This window comes from Hylobates moloch, unplaced genomic scaffold (genome assembly GCF_009828535.3).
Source record: "Hylobates moloch isolate HMO894 unplaced genomic scaffold, HMol_V3 SCAFFOLD_12, whole genome shotgun sequence".
Classification (NCBI taxonomy): domain Eukaryota; kingdom Metazoa; phylum Chordata; class Mammalia; order Primates; family Hylobatidae; genus Hylobates; species Hylobates moloch.
Window position 1 is genome coordinate 92,322,983 of NW_026652287.1, and position 11,784 is coordinate 92,334,766.

The 11,784-nt window shown below is 42.4% G+C and overlaps 1 long non-coding RNA gene and 1 pseudogene across 1 annotated transcript in view; both read right to left on the bottom strand.

The window, feature by feature from the left end:
• The window catches only part of LOC131380834 (uncharacterized), a 68,280-nt gene that overhangs the window by 29,389 nt on the left and 27,107 nt on the right, over positions 1–11,784 (bottom strand). The gene's annotated exons all lie outside the window — the stretch shown is intronic.
• Positions 7,351–7,446, bottom strand: LOC116479823 (small nucleolar RNA U13; annotated as a pseudogene).

The window sequence follows — 11,784 nt, forward strand, 5'->3', positions numbered from 1 at the left end:
CACAACCTCCCTGAATCCCAGTTTCTTCCCCAGGAAGATGAGGATATGAATACATCTCACAGTGTCATAGGAATAACTGAGATATTATTTGCAAAGGGCCTGGCACTCAAGGCAGACACAATACATTTTACTTTTATCTAGTAAAAGAGTTGAGATATAAAGCCAGATCTACCTGACTTCAGGCCCACACACATAACCCTGTGCTCTGCAGCCTCTTCAGGAGGAATTCCATTTATGCGTAGGCCATGCCCATGTATGGAAACAAACACAACCACAGATGTCTAGGTCTATTAGCCACAACAAAATAAACCCTGAAAACTAAGCTACCTCTCTGTGAATATACCAGCTTCCCTTCATGCACAGCATCATGTACAGATTTGAAATCCGTACATGTCTAGCCAGCCTGGCCAACACAGTGAAATCCTGTCTCTACTAAAAATATTAAAAAAAAAACAAAAAAAAAACAAAAAAAAAAACATAGCCAGGCATACTGGTGGGCGCCTGTAATCCCAGCTGCTCAGGAGGCTGAGGCGGGAGAATCACTTGAACCTGGGAGGCGGAGGTTGCAGTGAGCCGAGATCACACCATTGCACCCTAGCCTGGGTGACACAGCGAGACTCTGTCTCAAAAAAAAAAAAAAAAAAAAAGAAATGTCTAAACTCTATCCAGTAAGTACAAATTCTAAGGTAGTGGCTATCTTTAAGGAGGGGAGGCCAGAGATGGGGTGGGAGGACAGAGGAAGAGTATGAAAAGAAATGCAAGTCATTGATACTATTATGGCACTTAGGTTGGGTGGTGGTTTCACAGGTGATCATTATATTATCAGACTTTATAATGTACATGTATTTTAGTGTCATGTTTAGTATGCATCAAGTTTTATACAAAATATTAAGCAAAGCCAATAAAAGAATCCTCTGGCCAAGTTTAAAAGACCATGAGTATTTAATTAACAATTCCTGACCAGGCACAGTGGCTCACACCTGTAATCTCAGCACTTTGGGAGACCGAGGTGGGTGGATCACGAGATCAGGAGTTCAAGACCAGCCTGGCCAAGATGGTGAAACCCCGTCTCTACTAAAAGTACAAAAATTAGCCAGGCATGGTGGTGGGCACCTGTAATCCCAGCTACTCAGGAGGCTGAGGCGGAGAATTGCCTGAACCTGAGAGAGAGAGGTTGCAGTGAGCCAAGATCACACCACCGCACTCCATCCTGGGCGACAGAGCAAGACTCCATCTCCAAAAAAAAAAATTCCTATTCCCTCTACCCTGTATTCACTGTTCACTGTACTCTACCCTACAGTGAACAAAAGGTGCCTAAGCCAGGACATGCCCCTGAATCTTTTATCCTGATAATCATATTTTCCTAAGTACAAGGCCTGCGAGTTACCAAACCTGATTTTTTGATAGTATTTGTCCTGGAAAATAAAACAAAATGTCTTTCTTTAAGGGATAGTCTTCCTTTTGTCAAAGTGTCAAGGGGAAAAAAAAGGGAAATTTAAAAAGCAGCCTATTTCATTGTCACCAGTTCATAAACACTACATTAAAGGGCAAGAGCCACGCTTTATTCCTCTTGCAAAATCCCAAAGCACCCAGTGCCAGGCCCTGCACTTAGTAGGCGGACAATTGACGTTTGTTAATCAATGTATGAATGATGAGCCAAGTCTCATAGCTTCCATGGAGAATCTTAAATGTCACTCCTTTTGAAATGCGACCATGCTTCTCAACCTACTAAAAATTTCATAATGAACCACCCACAGACACAGGCTTGTATGAATATCTCCTGTGTTCCCCAAATCCTTTGTGACCTGTGGACACAATTGCTAAACGTGAGTCATGCTTCTATCACTCCCACACAATGGGTATTTTTAATGCTACAGCATTTCCTGAAGTCAAGTGCTCAGGAAATGGTTTTTGCAATAATGACCTCAGCCTCCCCATATTCCCCCCCACCCCCACCACAGAATCCAAGAATAACTGAACAGGTGTCCAAATACCCAGAATTACCCAAGAAACCTCACAACCTGTCTTCTGTTTCCTATCAAAGTCTTGAGGTTAACCCCTCGTCCTTTGGAGTTCGAAAGGAATGTGTCCAAGAACTGAACACAACCATATCTGTGCTTTATTTATATTGAGACACAGTTTATTTCCAAGACTGTCAATGGTCTCCAGACCCCAGAACTAAATCTGTATACCATCATGGCTAAAAGCATGAGTTCTGGAATTCAAAAGCCTTAGAGACTGAATTCTGAGTCTGCCACTAAGTATGTGGCTTCAGCCAAGTCATTTAGCCTTTCAGAGCCTCAATATTCTCATCTGTAAAATGGAAATAATGAAAGAAACTATTTCTTGGAATGTGTGAAAATCACTCATGTAAACTGCTGATCTCCAGGCCTGATACACAGCAAAACGCCTAGTACTTGCTAATAGTTATTGCGTCAAGTTTCCCCAGACTGAACCTTGGGTCTGGTCAGTTTCTCCTGGACAGCAGTCATTTTGACAGCTTAGGATCTTTAGGTGCCCACATACCTTCAGAACCTCCACCCATTCTTGGGAGCACTGTCTGATCATCCTCTGAGGACCAGAAGCAGGAAGAGAGATCAGATGGTGAGAGGATAAAGACTGTTGATACCCAAGGGAGGTTGTAAAACCACTTGGGCACACCCAGGTTCAAAACAAAGAAGCCATCACATGAGGGTGAAAGAAGAGGTGTTTACTCAGTGGGGCCCCTTCCAGCCCTCATGGTAAAAGTCTACACTTGTTTAGAAAAGAGTATGTCTGTTTAATGATTTTATTTTTTAAAAAGGGAAACTCAACAACGAAAATGATGATGAAAATGACAATCTGACTATGGAAAACAGGCTCCTGCTATTCTCATCAGACCATCTGACAAACTTCCCAAGGGAGTTTCCGAGGCCTCCCAAACAGTAACAGCAGAGCAGCCGCTCAAGAGGATGCCCTGGGGAGCCGCCAAACTGCAATTGCCCTGGAAATCGGATTCAAACAGCTGAGGCATGAGGGCAAAGGGCGGGATGCATGCATCCCTAAGCACCAGCCCTTCAGCCCAGCAGAGGAGCACAGACAAAGCTGCCCCGGAAGCATTGCTTGGGAGGTGCAGATACGAAGAATAAGATCCTGCTGGCAGCGCTGGGAAACACAGCAGCAGTCGGCACACGCTGGCCCTGGCAGTCAGCAACCGCCTGGCTCAGGCTGAGCAAAACCTTTCTGTGAATATGGCATGAAAGCAGATCTCTCAGAGGCTCATGCTCCCTGAAGGTGAAAGATCAACACCAAAAAAGGCATTAACCCCTCTCCTAAATGATATTTCATGGCCATCAAATGGCCATCAAAGTCCCATCAAAGGAGCAGCTCATGTTCATAGGCCTGGGGGAGATGCTCCCAGCAATTTAGACACATTGGCAGCCCCAGGGAGGAGGACATAGCCTATGGGGCCTCTCTATGTGTGAAGGGCAGCAGTTTGCATAACAAATGTTCCACGCACAATCTTGGAACACTGGCATAATTCTTTCTGGACCCAATAATGATAATTACTCTCTGTCCTAATTAAGGAGAAAATAAAGTAGCTAATACTTTTATAAATCAACAAGTAGGATTAGTATGATGTACAAAGCGCCCTTGAGTTTGCTTCAGGAGACTTCCTCCTCTGTGTGACCACGAGTATATCATGTCGGCCACCTGGGCTTTTGTTTCCTCACCCATAAATCCTTTCTTTAAGGGGACATCTTATGGGTTCCTTTGAATGCTCCTATCCTAATTTATTCTTTTCCTTTAAAAACGTTTGGTAAAGGCTTAGCATGCATGCAGTAAAATACACAGCGTGATATGTAGTATTCGTACTTAGAATTTTATGCCTTTCAAAGGGCGAAAGATGGTGGTCAGGTGATATTGATTCTCTCCTTGTATAGCTTCAAAGATCGTGTTATAGATGAGAAACTAGATATTCAAAGGCACAGAGAACATGTCATCCATATCACTCAGATTAGAACTTCCAAGTGCACACTCATGATATGTAGTCTGGTGAGCCAGGCCTCAGAGTGTCCCACTGTGGGCTCATGAAGCAGTTCTTTAGGATGTGGACAACATTGCTTGGACCAGGGACAGGAGAGAAAAAAAGTGGTAGGCTGAGAAGAAATTTTCATGTGACATGCAAATACTAAGAAAAGGTGAATGCTAATACATTGGGAAATTTATAATTTCTTTTGACATTCAGGATTTGCCATAATTTAATAGTTCTTACCTAATTGGATGCTTACTATGTGCCAAGCATTGCACATTAACATGGATTATCTTGTTTAATCTTCAAAATAACCTATGAGGTGGACAATTTTATTATCCCATCTTATAGAAGAGGAACCAGAGTTTCAGGGAAATTAAGCTAATTTTCCCAAGTTACTGATAGAGCGCGGCAGAGCTAGGTCTTGAACCCAAGCCCACAAAATTGACCGTGCCATTATTCAGTTTCTCACAAGCACTTCCACCTTACTCTGCAATGAAGGCACCACCATGCCCCAGGAAAGGCACTACCCCAGCCAGATGGTACACTTCATCCTCTCTTCTGCTGTTCAGGCTTGAACTTGGCATGGTCTTCACCTTTCACTCTGCCATCCAAGTCCATCCCTCAAGACCTACGTCAAATACTATCTTCTCCTCACCATTGCCTTCTACCCTGAAAGTACCGTCCTCTGAATCAGTTTAAAAGGTGTTATCTGTTCCATCCATCTAGTGTCTTCATCATTTCCTTAAATATGTACATTATCCGTTCCTTCAATAACATACATATTCATTGTCCTCTCTCTTCAAATAATTGCCAAATACTAGAAGGCAGAAACCACGTTGTCTATTTCTTTTGTATCTCTGAAAGAATCGTAGTACAAAATTTATAAATGAAATCATGTAGCTCTGTGCTATATGAAAATTATATCATATGACATTATAGCCACCCTGTATTTGTTGACTAAATTGTCCTTTCTGTTTATTTCCCAAGCATTTGAGCTACTCTCCCCAGGACTGAATTGCCTTGCCTTTTTTTTTTTTTTTTTTTTTTGAGACAGAGTCTCACTGTGTCATCCAGGCTAGTGTACTCACTGCAACCTCCGCCTCCTGGGTTCAAGTGATTCTTCTGAGACTTAGCCTCCCAAGTAGCTGGGACTACAGGCATGCACCACCACACCCGGCTAATTTTTTGTATTTTTAGTAGAGATGGGGTTTCACCATGTTAGCCAGGATGGTCTCGATCTCCTGACCTTGTGATCTGCCCACCTCAGCCTCCCAAAGTGCTGGGATTACAGGCATGAGCCACCATGCTCGGCCTGAATTTCTGTTTATTTACTTATTTTGAGACGGAGTCTCACTCTGTTGCCCAGGCTGGAGTGCACTGGCACAGTCTCTGCTCACTGCAAGCTCCACCTCCCGGGTTCACGCTGTTCGCCTGCCTCAGCATCCTGAGTAGCTGGGACTACAGGCGCCCGCCACCATGCCCGGCTAATTCTGCCAACACGCCCAGCTAATTTTCGTATTTTTAGTAGAGACAGAGTTTCACGGTGTTAGCCAGGATGGTCTCGATCTCCTGACCTTGTGATCCGCCGGCCTCAGCCTCCCAAAGTGCTGGGATTACAGGCATGAGCCACCGCGCCCAGCCCTGAATTGCCCTTTAAAAGCTCTTTTTTTCCCTTGTAAGATCACAATATTCCACCTTCCACTATATCCAGACTGAGACAATAGCAACTGTGTGTGTTTATATGTGAATATGGAAGATGTGTGTGTGTGTGTGTGTGTGTGAGTGAGAGAGAGAGACAGAGAGAGACAGAGACACAGAGAGAAATGTGTGTTCTGATAAAGCAAGGTACATTAGATAACAGCCCATTGCACCTTGCATTAAACAAGCCTGCCTGAGAAATGAGCAACTTTCTCAGGCCACTGCTCAACCTACAGTGTTGACAACCTTGGGAGAGAAGACTTTAATTGCAGTCATTCCCTTATTCCCTCTGGATTGCTTGTTTATAGTCTGAAATTGCTGAACGAGTTCTGCAGGTTTTTCTTGTCCATTTGCTGAGCTTGAAGCAAGAAGGCAGAGACCCAGGTTCACTGAATTGTAAACAGTACTTCTCAAGGTCAAACTGGAGAGACTGCACAGAAGAGGGGGTTGGGGGGCAGGTTTCTGAATGTGACAGACAAGAGTAACATATTGATTGCATATATATTTTCCTGCAAGCCTGCACAGAAGAAAAGTGAAGAGAAAATAATATTGCAAAGAATCCTGTTCAAACTCGATTTCTTACAGTTCTTTTTTTTTTTTTTTTTTTGGCCAAACTTGAAGGTCAACTTTTTAAAAGTAATTAGACATCTAATCTGTGCTTTATCCCACTGCCATAATCCCCCAATTTTTTTGTCATTATATAAACATTATTTGAAGTTATAAAGAACACAAGCAAGTGGGCTAGATATTAACAAAAGATACTTCCGGAAATCGATGACCCAGTCAGCCCTGTTGTCTTGAAATAAACTCATAAAACTGAGCTCCACATGCTCAGGCTGCAATATATTCAGCACACTAACAGGTACGGCACTGCTTTGCCCCAGACTGGTGGGAATGTGGCACTGAAGAAAGCCCAGGCTCTACTATGGAAGAGCTTACAATCTGGAGAGAGTGGAAACGTGTACACAGCATATCATAGCACCATAAAGCCAGGGAAACACAAAAGGCAGAGATGAGAAGACCTTCCTTTTAATGGTTTAATTTTTAAGAACACTATTCACCAATTGTAGATTTAGGGGAGGAGAGGTTGTTTGTTTATTTAAGTCGAAATACCTGAACTTCAAGCCCATGTTTGCCCTTTCCTAGCCTTGAGATCTGAGTCAAATCACATCGCCCAGTGGACAGCAGTTTCCTCATGTATGAGATCAGAGTGCTGGTGTAGACCATGGGTTAGCAAGTAACAACAGCTAGGGGCAAAAATCCAGCTCACAACCGGTTTTGTAAATAACATTGCTGGAACACACCACACTCATTCATCTACATATTGTCTATGGCTGCTCTCACTCTACGGCCACCGGGTACTTATGACATATGGTCCACAAAGCCTAAAATATTTACTATCTAGCCCTTTCCAGGGTTCCTGACTCCTGGTGTAGCCAGTCTCTAAGGTCTCTTCCAGGGGCTTGCAAGATGTTATGTAGATACATAACAGCACTTTGAAAATTTGAAATAACCACACAAATGGAAGAAATGGTCAAAAAGCACATGCTGGGTCCCAGAAGACAGCAGCTCCCCTTGCTTTATGTCATCAACAGCAAACACTTGCTCCAAGGGGGTCTCAACTCGACTCATATTAGAATCACCCCGGGAGAATTTTATTTGTCATAACAAGGTTTGAGGGAGGCACATTTCACACATTAGCATGAAAACCCAATCATCATGCTTTGGAGAATTTTTTTTTTTTTTTTAATGTCAACGCCCAGGACCAAATGTCTACAGTTTCTGATTTAATTTCTATGGAGTGGAGACCTGGCATCAGCTGTTTTTAAATACTGTCCAGAGGCTGGGCATGATGGCTTACACCTGTAATCCCAGCACTTTAGGAGGCCAAGGCAGGTGGATCACTTGAGGCCGGGAGTTCAAGACCAGCCTGGTCAACATGGTGAAACCCCATCTCTATCAAAAATACAAAAACAATTAGCCAGGCATGGAGGTAGATGCCTGTAGTCCCAGCTACTCAGGAGGCTGAGGCCGGAGAATCACTTGAACCCAGGAGGCGGACGTTGCAATGAGCTGAGATCTGCACTCCAGCCTGGGCAAAAGAGTGGGACTATGTCCCAAAAAGAAAAAAAAAAAAAATTAGCCAGGGGTGGTGGCACACGCCTGCAGTCCCAGCTACCCAGGAGGCTGAAGCAGGAGAATTGCTTGAACCTGGGAGGCAGAGGTTGCAGTGAGCCAAGATCGCGCCACTGCACTCCAGCCTAGGTGATAGAGTGAGAGTCTGTCTTAGGAAAAAAAAAAAAAAACTGTCCAAAGAATTCTACCTTGCATTCAGCATTAATTTAACAAAAGCCTATACATAATACCAAGATATGGAATCAACCTAAGTGTCCATCAGCAGATGAATGGATAAAGAAATGTGATCAAAATGCACAATGGAATACTGTTCAGCCTTTAAAAATAAGAAAATCCTGTCACTTACAACAACATGGATGAGCCTGAAGGACATTACGTTAAGTGAAATAAGCTAGGCACAAAAAGACAAATACCGTATGTTCTCACTTCTATGTGGAATCTAAAAAAGTTGAGCTTATAGAAGTAGAGAGTAAAATGTTGATTACCAAAGGCTCGGGAAAGTGGGGATGGGGTTGTGGAGATGTTGGTCAAAAGATACAAATTTTTATCTTCACAGAGTACGTTCAAGATATCTATTTTATGTCATGGTAACTATATTTAATAATAGTATATTATATACTTGAAAATTGCAAAAAAAATTAAAAATATATGTGAAGCAAAAGCTATTTAAAAAATAAGGAAATTGAACAAAACTATAATATTAGAAGAGTATTTAAGTACAACTCTTATGACCTTGGATAGTTCAAGCTGACCAAGGAGATGAAATAAAGATGCAAATAAATACATTTTTTAAAAATACCACTAAACCTTTCTTAAAAAAACATATTGATGCCTCCAGGTATGTTACACCAGAATATCTGGGATTGTGGCTCCCAAACCTGTATATTTAATGAGTTCTTAAGATAATTCTTATGCAGACAACTCTGCAATAGCCTGCATTGAGTAGCCAGGTATGTGAATCATGCTCACAGCCAACTACAATGCAGGAATTCAGAATCCGATAGAGAAGTGTTAAGGTCCATTTCATACCTCTTTATCTTTGACTCTCAAAAGTGTAACGCAACACCTGGAACTTAGCAGATATTTGGTAAATGTTTAATAAAGAAAACTTAATTTAACCTGACCATTGAGTGTTTTGGTGGAGAGAGACACACACAGGAGGTCTATGCTTAATCTTGAAAGAGATAAGGCTAAGACTCATGTTCTATACACTTAATTAAATAGCCATCAACTGCAACCTTCCTCCACCTATCTACACTCAAACATTAACTACAAAACCTAATCAAAGAATCATTCTTTTAAAATCACCAACCCACTGAAGCTCCTTTAGTTAGACTGAAGTTCACGTGATTGCTTAAACCTTTTTTCTGGGAATGGATCTTTTATGCCAAGTAGGCAGGGTTACTGCCCCATAAACCTACCTTCTGTCATTAGCTTTGACTGTTGACACTTGCAATGATTAGACAGGATTGAGCAAAGGGTATTTTTGCAGTCTGTGGGGAAGAGTACAGAAAATAAACATTGCATCTCATTACAAAGCCCTGAATGTGCAAAATATACTGGTCCAAATGCCATGATTAGATAAGCACCTGCAACACTCATTAACTTTGAAGGGAAATTGAAGCCAAATTTGGGCCCATATGCCACCCGTTCTTACACTTCAGCAATCAGGTGACCTCTGTTCTCACATTAAGTTAATTTCTGAAACACCCTATGTGATAGCTATTGCTCCAGACTTTTAATAATTACCCCAGGGTGGCCTCTCTCAAACATCCTGTGAAATAGTCTCCACCTACAATTTCTAGGGTTTCAGATGAGCCTTTGCCCATAACCTGAACATGTCCTTTTCAAAGACAGGTCATTGTAAATGACTCTGAATGACAGCCTAATGCTACCCTACAAAATAGAATGAAGTGTAATATTGATTCACTCATCCACAAACACAAAAATGCATGTGTTTTGTATGAGGGCAAATAATTACTAAAGTAGCCAGAATAAAAACTAAGGTTGACACAGGAGGATTGAGATGATGGGCAAGGGATCTCTAAAGAAGAGTGCACCAAAGGCCTCTCTGTCTCACTCCGTAATAGTCTATTTGCAAATTGCCCTACATGCTGTATCACATGTAGCTCTGAAGGTCTGTGGCTCCAGGTGAGAGCCTCTAAGTAACCTGAGGAAAAACTACATTTGGCAACGTTGTTTCTACATGAGGCTACTCTGACAAAGTAGCTCCCAAAGTTATGATTCATTCAATCAGATGGCCTCATCTGGTCTGGGCGCAACTTAGGCATAGGTGTAGGGAACACTTGGCCACATGGAGTAAGCTGAAGAGCCTGGGAAGACTCCTCCTCTGTTCAAATATGTCTTTACTGCTTAAGTGTTAAGATCCCAGAACCCCATCATGAGAGTCCAGTTCCTTCGTATGTTTAGACTGTAACAGAGCCATGTGCCACAGAGAGGAGTACAGGCTGGAGAGCTGAGTGCTCAGAAATTGGATGAAAGAGGTCCCCAATGTGCCAGAAAGATCTCTCCAGCAAGCCTTAGTTCAGATGATAAAGAAAATTAAAATCGGTGACCTTCTGTGGAAAGTGAACTGATTCATCCCTCTCTTCCCAGCAATATCAGAATTAACTGACATAGAGCCACGGATAGAGAGCTGGTTGTGCAATGACTACAAGGTCTCAAAAGCAGCAACTGCAGCAGAACACAGCACAAGCTTCATGAGAAGGACAGAGATGGCAATTCCACCAAGAAGGATTAGGAAGGATTTTTTTTTTTCCCCTTTCCAAGACTGAACACATCATGTGATGCTATGTGCAACATGGAGATGATTAAAATCAGCATGCCCACTGAAGTTCCAGGACAAGCAGGAAATTGTGAAGCCTGTACTGCAAAGTAATACCACCTCCAGGTTACCAGATGGGGTGAGGGGTTACTCAGAAGCCAAGGCAGCTAAAGAATTATAAATCTCTATATAATTCTGATATCCAGATAGTAAAGAATTTTTAGTCTATGAGACTTCTAAACAGCACTCTGTGGCAGCAGCACATCTCCCCTGGCTCAGATACACCCAGGAGAGCTATGCCTCTCAGCAAGATGCTATGAAATTAATTACCTAGGGGAACAAGAGAAGCATTGCAAAGACTGTGGTGTATCGTATGTGTGAATACTGACTTCTCAGGTGATCTTTTTTTCTATGCAAATATTATTGATACGGGTAACGCTTCAAATCATTAACATTTTAATCTGAAGGAGAATCCTAGTGACAGATGGGGTCCAGGGTTGAGGTGAGAGGTAAGGGAAAAGACAAGTTCTGTCTATAAGCCCACTCTGATACAAAACAGAACGTTTAAGCATTTATTGCAAATTCCTCAAATATTTACTGAGCACCAGCAATATGGGAGAAGATGTGCCAGGCATTTGGGAGGATATAAACATGTATATATGTACTAATGCCACCATCAACTAGCTCAAGACATAATTGGAGAAATGGCATAGGGATAACTGTGATATAGGATCAATTTAGGAAAGTCGTGGGATCAGCACAAGGACCCATAGCATCAACACCAGCTGGGAGTGATACAAAAGGTAGATTGTCGGGCCCTATACAGGACCCCCAGAATCGTAATGTGTATTTGACCATGATTCCGTAGGTGATTTGTGTGCACGTTTGAGAAACACTGGTCTAAACAACAACAACAAAAATGGCATGTTCGTGGAGGCCCTCTAACATATTACGAGAAAGCTTCAGAGATAGTTAAGGTCTCACTATGAGATATGTGAGAGCAGAGGAAGAGGAATGGCCAAAAGTTCAGGAGAGAAACATTCCACGGTTTTCTTTTTTTTTTTTTTGAGATTGAGTCTTGCTCTGTCACCCAGGCTGGAGTGCAGTGGCGCGATCTCGGCTCACTGCAAGCTCCGCCTCCCAGGTTCAC